Source organism: Rhineura floridana, chromosome 11 (genome assembly GCF_030035675.1).
Source record: "Rhineura floridana isolate rRhiFlo1 chromosome 11, rRhiFlo1.hap2, whole genome shotgun sequence".
In the NCBI taxonomy this organism is placed as follows: domain Eukaryota; kingdom Metazoa; phylum Chordata; class Lepidosauria; order Squamata; family Rhineuridae; genus Rhineura; species Rhineura floridana.
The window spans coordinates 24,208,829-24,223,170 of record NC_084490.1 but is presented as its reverse complement, the minus strand read 5'-3'; positions in this window follow the sequence as shown (position 1 = coordinate 24,223,170).

Sequence of the window (14,342 nt, the reverse complement as noted above, 5' to 3'; positions counted from 1 at the left end):
CATAGCATTCCCCAGAATACACATGAAGATCCATGGGCACATCTCCAGTGGTGGAGTCATAGTGTTTTCTCTCAAAGGGCAATTTCTCAAAATATTTACAAATGTGCTGTAGATTGATAATATTAATAAAGAAAAGTAGCAATCGCCTGTATCGTGTTAAGCCTCTTAACACATCACAGAACTGCTGTGATAATTCAGCAACAAGCAAAAGGGCCCCAGGACATCAAAGATTATAAGCTCAAGGCAGGAAAAGGGGGTGTTCTCTAAGGGTACAATTGTATTACGTTCAGGCCAGGTTGATCTTCCATTGCTGAGATTCTGCCATGAATAGTAATTTGTGGACTCTTGTACCAAGCTCACTATTCTCATGATCTGTTGACCCTTAAGCAATACTACCTCTGGTTATTTTTCATCAAGTCTGAAAGCCTGAAAGCATGTTATGTCTTTGTAGGAACTTGCTGGCTGCCAAGGTCAACTGGTTTCTAGGCAACGTAAGATAAGGGCTGGAGTGAGAGCAGCCAGATTCTCTATGTTTTTTCTGTGGGGGGTTTTGTTCTTGAAGGAGAAGCAGATTTCTGTATGTGCTCTTGCTATGAGGGAAAACGAAACTGCTTACATGCCTTAATGTCCTGAGTAAATGGACTCTTAATACTATGATGTGTACTTGGATTTCTTGACCAACTTATACTCTAATGTAACTGCGCTTACAACGCACACCACACACATTAACAGCGTTATGGGCCCAGATCCAGCGCACGTTACAGAGTGAGTAAGTGGTCTGAGCTGCAGACTGAGTGCCAGAGAGCAGCGTGATTGATTGTGCCAGACAGAGGTGAGCGAAGATGGCTGTAAACATGTCTGGAGGCATGCCCATGGAGAGACTTAATGAAAATAATTACGCCAGCTGGAAGATGAGAATGCGGGCTTTCCTGATAAAAGAGGAGTTATTTGCTGTGATTGAAGGGACCCCACCGGTACCACCAACAGCAGTCTGGACGCACAGAGATGAGAAGGCGCAGGCTTTTATTACCTTGGCTCTATCCAACTCTCAACTGCTGCACGTAAGAGATGAACCCACAGCCAGACGTATGTGGGAAGTGTTGCAGGCTTTGCATGTGCAACAGACAGCAGGATCCAAGCTGTGTCTGGCGAGGAAGCTGTACCAGATGCGTTTCACGGATGAGTGCACCATGAGTGAGCATCTTACTGAATTTAGGCGCCTATTTGCTGAGCTGGAAGACCGAGGCGTGGAACACAGTATTCTGCAGAAAACATATATTATCTTGGCTTCACTCGATGGAAGCTGGAATAATTTTGTGATGGCGATGGAAGCAATGCCAGATGGGGGCCTGAATGTGGGTTTTATTGAGGAAAAGTTGACCCAGGAGTGGCAGCGGAGACAGGAGGTGAAAAAGGCCAAGCCGAAGGAAGCTGTCAGAAGCAAGCAGGAGCAGCAACGGCTGAAAACTTGTTATTTTTGCAGAGCGCGTGGACACATTCAAAGAGACTATGCAGTCAAGCAAAGGAGAAACAGGGACGGAGGCTGGAAACAGAGCAGTGTGAACTTTGTCAGCACAGAAAAGCCTCAGTTTATGGATACAGACTGGACTTTGGACAGTGGAGCGTCCCATACCCTCGTAAAAGACTTACATTTATTGCACACTTCAAAGGCAGTGCAGGACTCTGTTCTTTTAGCTGATGGATCGAGACGAACTGTCAAGGCACGAGGGACGTTAAAACTGAGTAAGATTGGCATAATTTCTGATGTATTGTATGTCCCTGAATTGTCTAATAATATTTTGTCAGTCCGAAAATTAACCAGCATTGGGTTTTCAGTGGTGTTTGAAAGAGACAAATGTTTTGTGAAACGAAGAGGCGAAGTCGTCTGCAAGGGATTTATGAGGCAGGAATTGTTTAAAATGGCCCTGGGTGTGAAGTGTGCTAATGACTTGAGTTCAATGGGGCGGAAAGGGAATGACGGTCAGGGCTGCAAGAAGACTGCCGTTGAAAGCCCACCGTCGGTGTTTACTGCCCAAATGGAGGAGCTGGAGGAGCCATCCTCATTTAATGAAATAGGGCTAATGCCTGAGGCAGAACAGAACAAGTGGCAGCAGGCCATGCAGGAGGAATTGAAAGCCATGGAACAGAATGGCACGTGGACGTTAGTAAAGCTTCCCATGGGGAAAAAGGCCATAGGTTGCAGATGGGTGTTTAAGAAGAAGAAAGCTAGTTCCGGGGAAGTACAGAGATACAGGGCACGTTTGGTAGCCAAGGGATTCACCCAGCAGCATGGGACAGATTTTGATGCTGTTTTTGCCTCGGTTGTGAAACACGAGTCTATTTGTGTTCTGTTAAAACTAGCAGCGATGCAGAACATGAACGTAAATCACTACGATATAGGGACAGCATTCCTGCATGGTGATTTAAGAGAGGAGATATATATGGAGCTGCCTCCGGGTTCTGTGTCACAGGAAGGGTTCGTGTGTAAACTGCATAAATCAATATATGGACTGCGGCAAAGTGCACGCTGCTGGAATGAGAAATTGGACTGCGTGCAGCAGGGGTTTGTTAACCTGACGTTTTGTGACACTAACAACATGGTGGCTGACATCATGACTAAGCCTTTGTGCGAGGAGAAATTTGGCAAACTGGTGACAAGGCTTGGAGTGAACTGAAGTACAATGATTAATAAAGTTTGAGCTTGGAAACTGTAATGTATGATGCAATGAATTGAAATGTATTACTGGATGCAAATGTATAACCATGTATTGTAGAACTGTACTGCTGAAATTGAAATGTTATAATTGCAAATGTTATAGATGCAGTCTTGATGAAAAAGGTGGGAGCTGTTGACCCTTAGGCTTTTTGTACACCGCCCAGAGAGCTACTAGCTATGGGCGGTCTAAAAATGAAACAAATAAATAAATAGGCAATACTACCTCTGGTTATTTTTCATCAAGTCTGAAAGCCTGAAAGCATGTTATGTCTTTGTAGGAACTTGCTGGCTGCCAAGGTCAACTGGTTTCTAGGCAACGTAAGATAAGGGCTGGAGTGAGAGCAGCCAGATTCTCTGTGTTTTTTCTGTGGGGGGTTTTGTTCTTGAAGGAGAAGCAGCTTTCTGTATGTGCTCTTGCTATGAGGGAAAACAAAACTGCTTACATGCCTTAATGTCCTGAGTAAATGGACTCTTAATACTATGACGTGTACTTGGATTTCTTGACCAACTTATACTCTAATGTAACTGCGCTTACAACGCACACCGCACACATCAACATGATCATCATTGCCTTCTTTCATTTTTTTGATTAGGCACAGCCTATCTCTGTATGCAGTGAACGTTGCCAACCAGGTTCTAGCAAGAAAGTGAAGGAGAGGGAGCCATTTTGCTGCTACGATTGCATCCCATGTCCACAGGGAAAGATTTCATTCTGGGAGGGTAAGAGATAGGGCTATGCAACAGCTTTGTCAGAAAACAGAGACAAGGTAGACATGTTTGAATGAAACTGGGGGCCATCTTAGGTGACCCCCCTCAAAGCCAACAGAGATCCCCAGAGTTCTTCGAAGAGATTTGGAGAGAGGTTTAAAAAATAAAATAGCACTATAAGCCACATAGCCTGTGCCCAGAATGAGAGGGGGGAAATGTAAACACTATAGAAAGGAAGCTAGGGTGGGGAGAGGGGGGTTGGAAGGAGTGGAGCTGGAGTTTGCTCATTTAGAAGTCTATTTTCCTATCTAGGACTAGAATTTCACCCCAAACTCTCAAATTTTCCTCAATTCTGGCCACAGTGTTTTACTAATTAAGCTAATGGGGGGGGGTTATTCTGAAACACATTGATCTACCTCCCTGAAATCATTGCATCATTGTGGGAGGGAGTGGTTCCAGCTGGCCTGAAAGAAGCAGTGATCCAACCGCTCCTGAAAAGGCCCACCCTGGACCCATTAGTTTACGGCAATTACCGACTGGTCGCAAATACCCTCTTCTTAGGGAAGGTGATTGAGTGGGTTGTGGAGCAGCAATTGCCAGTACTCTTAGATGAAACAGATTATCTTGGCCCGTTCGAGTCTGGGTTGAGGCATGGTTATGGGACTGAATCAGCCTTGTTCACCCTCATGAAATGCGACCCTGTTACCCTTACTTGATCTCTCAGCAGCTTTTGATACCATTGACCATAGTGTCCTTCTGGGCCGACTTGGTGAGATGGCTATTGGAGACATTGTTTTACACTGGTTCCGATCCTATCTCCAAGGTCATTTTCAGAGAATAGCATTGGGTGATTGTCTTTTGGACCCCTGGTGGTTGTGCTGTGGGGTGCCACCAGGGCCGGCCCCAGACATGCCAGGGCCCTTGGGCACAAGCCTGCCCCTGGCCCCGGCACTCCCCTTCCATGATTCAGGGCAGGATCGCTGCCACGGATCGCACGCCCCGCCAGTCCCTTGCTTAACCTACCTTTCTCAGCTGTTCTGCAGTTGCAAACAGTGCTGCCCTTAACAAAGATGGCAGCTGAGGTTTCACTGTAGCCCCAGGGGCCCTCAGCCAGTGCCCCACCTGGCCACCCTTTGGAACTGGCCCTGTGTGCCACAGGGTATCATCTTGTCCTCCCCCCCCAAGTTTAAACATCTATATGAAGCCCTGGGGAGCGGGCATCAGGAGATTTAGGGTGAGGTGTCAGCAGTATGCTGATGATATCCAGCTCTATTTCTCTGTAACATCTGAATCAGGAGGGGCCATGCAAGCCCTGGACCTCTGCCTAGACTCTGTGGTGGCTGGATGAGGGACAATAAACTGAGTCTAAATCCTAGCAAGCCCGAGACACTGTGGGTTGGTGGTTCCTGAGTTCAGATAATTGGTCAGTTGCCTGCTTTGGATGGTGTCATACTCCCTCTAAAAGAGCAGGTCCATAGTCTGGGGGTACTCTTGGATCCAACTTTGTCACTAGAGGCCCAGGTGACTTCAGTTGCTAGGAGTGCATTTTACCAGCTTCAGCTGGTAAGACAGCTGCAGCCATTTCTGGACCTGGATAGCCTGACCACTGTTGTCCATGCACTGGTAATCTCCAGACTGGATTACTGTAATGTGCTCTATGTGGGGCTGACCATGAGGTTGGTTCAGAAGTTGCAGCTGGTGCAAAATGCAGTGGCGAGACTGCTCACTGGGGCAGGGTATTGCCAACATGTCACCCTTCTGCTGAAAGAATTGCATTGGCTGCCCATTTGCTACCGGGCCAAGGTCAAGGTGCTTTATTTTGGTGTACAAAGCCCTATACAGCTCAGGACCAGAATACCTGAAAGACCATCTTATCCCTTATAAACCTAGTCAATCACCGTGCTCTGCTGGTGAGGGCTTCCTGCAGATACCATCTTATCAGGAGGTCCATTCTGCACAACATAGGAAATGGACCTTTAGTGTGGTGGCACCTACCCTTTGGAATTCCCTCCCCTGAAATATTAGACAGGGGCCATCTCTGTTATCTTTTTGGTGCCTAATGAGGACCTTCCTCTTTCAACAAGCCTTTAAGTTGAGACCTTATCCCAGCCTGTGTCGGTGTTAAAATTGCTTTTTAATGTTTTTTAAACCTTTTTTTAAAATATGTATTTAAAGGTTTTTTCAAAAATGTTTTTAAAGATGTGTTCTTTTAATATATTTTAAATTCTGTTTTTATGATGTTCTAAAGTGTTTTAGTGCTTTTGTTTGCTGCCCTGGGCTCCTATTGGGAGGATGGGCAGGATATAAATCAAATAAACAGACAGACGGACGGACGGACAGACAGACAGACAGACAGACGGACAGACAGACAGACAGACAGACAGACAGACAGACAGACGGACGGACGGACGGACGGACGGACGGACGGACGGACGGACGGACGGACGGACGGACGGACGGACGGACGGACGGACGGACGGACGGACGGACGGACGGACGGACGGATGGATGGATGGATGGATAGATAGATAGATAGTGTTAATCCCCTCCGGGGGACTACTATGTCACCAGATTTCATGAAGATAGGTAAAAAAACAAAACGATAAGGATGTTTTGGGTTCCAAATGCAAGTCTATGAGATGACTGAAACGTCTGTTTTCTGAATATTGCTTTGGATTCCCGGTCTAAGGCAAAGGTCCCCTCAAACACTGACAGGTACACTGCCGTGAAGTAGAGGGGGAAACACACAGTACTAATAAGAAAGATACATATATAGGGTAGGATACAGGCTTGGACAATTACAGTTAGTTTTCATTAGAATACCTTAAAGGATGCAATAAATTGTCATTTCTAACTTCTCCACTTGAATTCAATTTATAAACCATTTATGTCTTGATCCAACCCATAGAGTACAGACATATACAACACTATGGATGTAATCCAAAGGAACGTATCAAATCACACGACACAAAGGGTTTCCTATTTTTAATGTTTAAAATGTGATAAACAGGTCATTCAGACACTGAGGACACAGAGTATATCTACAGGACAACTTCAATGGCATGTTCAGAATACTTTTCTAATATAATCTGGTTTACAACATCCTTTCCCTCATACCAAAATGTGCTGTTCAGAGTCATGCAGCTTTAAACCAGTTAAATCACCCCCTTCACACCACTCATAGTATCATCAGTGACTCCTCCAATCTGAAGAGAGAAAGCTTATCTCAGTAAGAGTAATAGTTACAGCATGCTGATGGAATTGATGGTATGCATGCGAGCTCACGACCACACCTTTCTTGTTCCAGATATGAATGACTGTAAAAAATGCTCAGATGAAGACTATCCAAGCAAGAACCCGGATGTATGTATTCCGAAGCTTAGAAGCTTCTTGTCTTATGAAGAACCTTTGGGAATCAGTTTAGCCTTCTTTGCCCTGTCCTTCACTTTCCTCACACCTCTGGTACTGGGAACATTTCTGAAGCACCACAACACTCCCATCGTCAAAGCCAACAACCAAACTCTCACCTACACCCTCCTTATCTCCCTCCTGCTCTGCTTCCTTTGTGCTTTACTCTTCATTGGCCAACCTGACAAGGTGACGTGTCTCCTCCGACAAACTGCTTTTGGTATCATCTTCTCAGTGGCTGTGTCTTGTGTGCTGGCAAAAACTGTCACAGTGGTTGTCGCTTTCATGGCCACCAAACCTGGATCCAGGATAAGGAAGTGGGTGGGGAAAGGACTGGCTAGCTCTATTGTGTTCTCTTGCTCCTTTATTCAAGCAGGCATCTGTTCTCTGTGGCTTGCCATCTCTCCTCCATTCCCAGATGTGGACATGCACTCAGTGACTGAAGAAATCATGTTAGAATGTAATGAGGGCTCTGTGACTATGTTTTATTCTGTCCTTGGCTACATGGGCTTCCTGGCAATTGTGAGTTTCACTGTGGCTTTCTTTGCAAGGAAGTTACCAGACAGTTTTAATGAAGCCAAGTTTATCACTTTCAGCATGTTGGTCTTTTGCAGTGTTTGGTTATCCTTTGTTCCAACCTATTTAGGCACCAAAGGAAAATATATGGTAGCTGTGGTGTCCAGTGCAACATCTGCTGCAACGTCTTGAGATCTGTTTCAGTTGATGCGGCCTGATGATATGGAGAAAGTGCTTGCAACAATGCGGCCAGCAAATGTCCTCTCAACCCTTGCCCTTCTTGGCTTATAAAAGCTCGCCAAGGGTGTTTGACTGAGTGGATCCTGAGTGTGGTCAACACATCATTGCAGGAGGGAGTGGTTCCAGCCACCCTGAAAGAGCAGTGATCCGACCGCTCCTGAAAAAGCCCACCCTGGACCCATTGGTTTATGACAAGTACCAACCGGTTGCAAATACCCTCTTTTTAAGGAAGGTGAATGCAGCAATTGAAAGTACTTTGAGATGAAACAGATTATCTTGATTCATTTCAATATTAGACAGGTGCCATCTCTGTTATCTTTTTGGCACCTACTGAAGACCTTCCTCTTTCAACAAGTCTTTTAAGTTGAGACCTTATCCCAGTCTGGGTCTGTGTTGGAATTGCTTTTTAAGATGTCCTTGGAGCTTTTATAAGAAAGATATCTTTTAAAATGTTTTGCTTTGACATGTTTTAAAAGATGTTTTAATATGTTTTAAAGTCTGTTTTTATGATGTTTTAGAGTGTTTTTAGTGTTTTTGTTTGCCACTCTGGGCTTCTGCTGGGAGAAAGAGTGGAATATAAATTTAATGAATAAATAAATCAGAAAACCATAACTTTGTTTAAGAGAAGAAGTACATCTTTTTCTTCTCCACTCCCTTCAGGACAAGATAGTTCTTCAGAAGCTCCCTGTGTTGGCAGTTGGAAGAGGGAAGGGCCACAATTTAGATGTGGGTGGAGGCATCTCCCAAAGTGTATTTTTTTCTTCTCTGCTTCCTTTAGGTCAAGATTGTTCCTCAGCAGGGCTGGCACCAGGCATGACTGGGCCTTTGGGCACCAGCCTGCCCCGGGCCCATGGCACTCGCCTGTATGCCACACTTACCTCTCCTGTTGCCACAACATGAATGCCATGTGCACTGCGCGTGCACAGCTCCTATCAACCAAGATGGTGGCAGGAGCTTTCCTGAGGGGCTGATGCCCCCGCTGCCATCTTGGTTGATGGCATGTATGTGTGCTACACCTCACATGCATATGCCTGCCATCAACCAAGATGGTGTCAGAGGCATCAGCCCCTTAGAAAAGCCTCCCCCGCCATCTTGGTTGATGATAGGTATGCCTCTGCAGTGCGCACAACATTCACTACAACAGGAAAGGTAGGTGGGACTGCAGACAGGCATTGCAGTCCCACGCAGTTTGTAGAGGGGGCCTGGCAGCTCCCTCTCTGTGATCTGTGGCAGGGCTGGGAGTCTACACTGCAGTGGATTGCAGAATGGGAGACCTACCCTTCCACCCTAAGGAGGGGTCCTTGGCCAGGGCCCAACCTGGGCAGCCTCTGGCTCTGGCCCTGTTCCTCAGGAACAATCCTAAGAACACTTGTGGTGGCAGCATTTTGTTGCAGATCTACACTCATATTCTATTATTTCTGAAGTCCTTTTCTTGGTATGAGTTATTCTAAGACCTGCCGACCCTTATTTTCTAGCTCATTGAAACACAAAACTTCTGGTCAGAATATGTGACAAACAAATTTTCTTCAACAACACCACAGGGAATTTCCAATTTTGACAATAATTGCCTTCATTCTCAAAAGGATTGTAATTAATTCTGCAGCTTCTCGAAACCCATGTGGAATTTCAGTGGCTACTAGAAAGTTTAATAAGAAAGGCTGAGAAGAATGTCATAAATAAAGATAAACAGAACCATTTAGAGCTAGGGAGAGGGACCGGAAATGGGCAGTAATCTTGGATAATTCACATTATATAGAAGAAGAAGAAGAATCTCTATCAGCGGACTAAACTTCTCCAGTAGTCTTAGCTTGGACATTCTCAGGTTCTGGCCTGCAACAACACTAATCTACCATTCAAGTAAGACATACAGTATCTAATCACGGATAGTCTAATTACAGTGCTGGAGAACAAAATAAGGGAATCTGAGTGCAGAAGGAAGATATGCCCTTGTATTCATGATGCTGATTGTAATGGTCTTGCTCCTGGTACTGCTTCCTCGCATGGTATGCAAAGCCTACAGCATTCAATGCAGGGTCCATAGTCCTCCCCCTCCACTCCAGAAGTACTATCAGTTGGGAGACCTCATCCTTGGTGGAGTTGCTTCTCAGGGCCGCTTTGTCTCCAACTCATTCACCTTCACTGAAGAACCCCCTCCGGCACTGCTGGAGGAACTTGTATAAGGACTTGATTTTTTTCCTTGCTCTATTCCAACAGGATGATTAGACCACAAGAAAGTCTTGGAGCAGCAGATACTGGTTAGTTGGGTTAGGCTTATAAAAATGTTTGATATTCCCTTAATTGTATTAAGAAAAGCAGAGCTTGAAAAAGTTACTTTTTTGAACTACAACTCCCATCAGCCCAATCCAGTGGCCATGCTGGCTGGGGCTGATGGGAGTTGTAGTTTAAAAAAGTAACTTTTCCAAGCTCTGAAGAAAAGAAGCTCCCTTTTCTCCACATGAGGAAAAAAATACAGTCACTGGCCAATGCACTTGAGCTCTTCAAAATAATTTTACTTCTTTTTACATTTTCTTTGTCCTCTCACAGTTCTTTCATCCACAAGTTTCTGCGTTTCACCAAGTTTCTCTGTAGTCACCTCTCTTTTCTTTATTCAGCAGCTTTTCACAGTAATCTTACCAACATTCTTTTAATGTCTCTCAGATTTCCTACAAGTGATCCTAATGAACAGAACTCTCAAACAGACGAAGCTGCCAGATGCCATTGGACAATTGGTCCATCTAACCCCATACTCTGTTGACGTGTGTGCGTTGTTGCGTGAAACAGCATACATTACGTTGGAGTTAAGTTGCTCAAGAAACTTCTCAGATGCATTAGATCAGGTTAAGAGTCTTTTATTAAGACATTATGGCTTAAGGCTTTAAGATCCCTCCCTCTAGGAGAGAAGTTCTCAGTTCAAAGACATTACACAGGAGACAAACCTCTCAGTTCAGAGGCAAAATACAGAAGACACAACTTACAGACTCTGTTAGAACTTTCCCAGTTGCTATCTCATGTTACCATGACAACGGCTGGCCTTGGAGTATCTGCTCTCAAGCCAGCAAAGACATAACAGTGTTACTTCTCCAAACTTGCAGACTTGATGGAAAATAAAATCAGTGACAGTACAGTTCAATGGTCAACAATTCCCCCTTTTTCCCATCATGTCTGTAATTCATGACAACAATAACAATAATACATTTCCACAATACATCTTGCAATACAGTCTACATTTCAGTACAGTTCAGAACATCTCTGCACATTTAGCTAAAACTTTATTCAATCAAACTTTGGCTGAACACAAGTAAAATATAACGTTTCAGGATCCATTTCAACCTGTTTATACATTCCAGGACTGGTAATTACCCCCACAGTAAATTTTTCAGGCGGTTTCCCTATATTTGATCTTGTAGAACGTCTTAAAGGCACTAGGGCGTCTGCTCTCTCTGCCCCCCCATCTGTGCTTGTGCTTGGCACAGCCTGCCCAGGAGATTCCATTTCCTCAGCCTTGCGTTTGTTCGATCTATGTTTCCCACAAATGAGCTCATTTAACGCATCCCTGAGAGGAATATGTGTGCCCTCCACCTTTATGTCTGGATTTGGCTTAAATGTTTGTAATTGTGTGTCATCTGACCCTGTAATAATGACTGTTTCCCTTTGATCCCAAGGTTTTTCTGAGACTTTAATGCTTCTGCTCAGAATTAACTGCTGTGTTTCTGGACACCAAACAAATTCTTGTTGTTCTCTGGGTGCAAGCTTGCCTCTTCTTTTTCTCTGTGGAATGTGTACCTGGCTGCTTTGCACTCTCTTAGGCATTAACCTGATTGCATTACATGAAGATTCCATGTGAGCAGTAAATACTGACTGTGTGCCTTTTACAGCTGTCTTTTTACAGCTCTGGCGGTCATTCCCTTTCCGCCCCATTAAACTCAAAGCATCAGCACATTTCACACCCATGGTCATTCTAAACTGCCCCTGTGTCATGAATCCCTGGCAGACAACTTTGCCTCTTCTCTGCACAAAACACTTTCCTCTGTCAAACAAGACTGAAAATTGACAACTCACCAGTTTTCTCACAGACAACATGTTATGATCTAATTCTGGAACAAACAAACATTCTGAAAGTATTCCCAGTTTATCAAATCTCACCAGACCTCGGGCTTCCACAATCTTTTGCGATCCATCAGCTAGTTGCACAAAATCCTGCATATTTTCTGAAGTGTAAAACAAACTTCTGTCTTTGATTAATATATGGCTTGCCCCGCTGTCAACAATCCAGTCAACAGGTCCTAAATCTTGAGACTTCTGTTTACAAACAAAGTTCACACTTCCCTGCTTCAAGCCTCCGTCCCTGGAGTTTCGCTTGACTGCACAGTCTTTCTGGAGATGCCCACGAGCCCCACAGGCATAACAAGACTTCAGCCGTTGCTGCTTGTAATCCTGTTTCCTTTCGACAGCCTCCTTCGGCACGGCACTTTTCTCCTTTGCCTCCTGCCTCCGCTGCCATTCCTGGGACAATCCTGCAATGCGTCCCACATCTGTTTAGCCGACGGCTCATCTCTCACACACATCAGTTGAGAATCCGATAGAGCCAAGATTATAAATGCCTGCGCCCTCTGATCTTTGCGCTTCCAGGCCGCGGTCAATACCGCCGGGGGTGGTCCATCTATAATGTCCCATAAATCCTCTTTTATCAGCCAAGCCCACATCCTCGGCTTCCAGCTGCCATAATTCTTTTCATTAAGTCGTTCCATCGGCAAGCCTTCCCCAGACAGGTTTACAGCCATGTTGCTCACCTCTGTCTAGCTGCCCTCTGGAACTCCGTCTGCCATTCAGACCAGCAACTTACTCCCGTGTGATGCGCTGTGGATCTGGGCCCATAACCCCTGTTGACATGTGTGCGTTGTTGCATGAAACAGCATACATTACGTTGGAGTTAAGTTGCTCAAGAAACTTCTCAGATGCATTAGATCAGGTTAAGAGTCTTTTATTAAGACATTATGGCTTAAGGCTTTAAGATCCCTCCCTCTAGGAGAGAAGTTCTCAGTTCAAAGACATTACGCAGAAGACAAACCTCTCAGTTCAGAGGCAAAATACAGAAGACACAACTTACAGACTCTGTTAGAACTTTCCCAGTTGCTATCTCATGTTACCATGACAACGGCTGGCCTTGGAGTATCTGCTCTCAAGCCAGCAAAGACATAACAGTGTTACTTCTCCAAACTTGCAGACTTGATGGAAAATAAAATCAGTGACAGTACAGTTCAATGGTCAACATACTCTGTACACCAATTAGCAGCAGCTCTCCAAGATCTGAGGCAGAGCTCATTCCCAGCTCTACTACTTTTTTGCAGTGGTGTTCATCTGCAAGCAAAGCATGTGTTCTTCCACCAAGTTATAGCTCCTCCAAGTTCTTATATATTTTTCCTTGAGCACAATTTGATTGAGATGTGAACCAGTCTACAAGAAAATTCCATGGGACTTTTCGTCTTCATGTTTCTCATGTAATATTTATTTTTGATATTTATTTCTGATATTCTGATATTTCTGTTTTGGTTTCAAATAAAGCTGAGTTTCTTGATTTCATCTGAAGCCACCACTGCCTTCATGAATTCTTGATCCCTGATTCCTGATAATGATGTCTGTTGATTTAGTTTTCTTACACAATGTTACAGTGGAAATATAAAAGCTGTAATTATTTCCAGTGCATCTACTGGAGCTAGTGTATATTTATGAGTGTTCATAAGCAACTTCAAATGATGTTGATTTAAATCACTTTGTTGTTGTTATGTGCCTTCAAGTAGATCACAACTTATGGCGACGCTATGAATCAGTGACCTCCAATAGCATCTGTTGTGAACCACCCTGTTCAGATCTTGTAAGTTCAGGTCTGTGGCTTCCTTTATGAAATCAATCCATCTCTTGTTTGGCATTCCTCTTTTTCTACTCCCTTCTGTTTTCCCCAGCATTATTGTCTTTTTCTAGTGAATCATGTCTTCTAATTATGTTTCCAAAGTATGATAACCTCAGTTTCATCATTTTAGCTTCTAGTGACAGTTCTGGTTTAATTTGTTCTAACACTCAATTATTGGTCTTTTTTGCAGTCCATGGTATGCACAAAGCTCTCCTCCAACATCACATTTCAAATGACTTGATCTTTCTCTTATCTGCTTTTTTCACTGTCCAACTTTCACATCCATACATAGAGATTGGGAATGCCATGGTCTGAATGATCCTGACTTTAGTGTTCAGTGATACATCTTTGCATTTGAGAACCTTTTCTAGTTCTTTCATAGCTGACCTCCCCAGTCCTAGCTTTCTTCTGATTTCTTGACTATTGTCCCCATATTGGTTAACGACTGTGCCAAGGTATTGATAATCCTTGACAAGTTCAATGTCCTCGTTGTCAACTTTAAAGTTACATAAATCTTCTGTTGTCAATACTTTAATGTTCTTAACGTTCAGCTGTAGTCCTGCTTTTGTGCTTTCCTCTTTAATTTTCATCAGCATTCATTTCAAATCATTACGGGTTTCTGCTAGTAGTATAGTATTGTCTGCAAATCTTAAACTGGGCTCCTGCTGAGAGGAAGGGCGGGATATAAATAAATAAATAAATAAATAAATAAATAAAATTGATATTTCTCCCTCCAATTTTCACCTTTCCTTCATTTATTTATTTATTTATTTATCTATTGTTTGATTTATATCCCACCCTTCCTCTGAGCAGGAGCCCAGGGTGGCAAACAGAAACGCTAAAAAT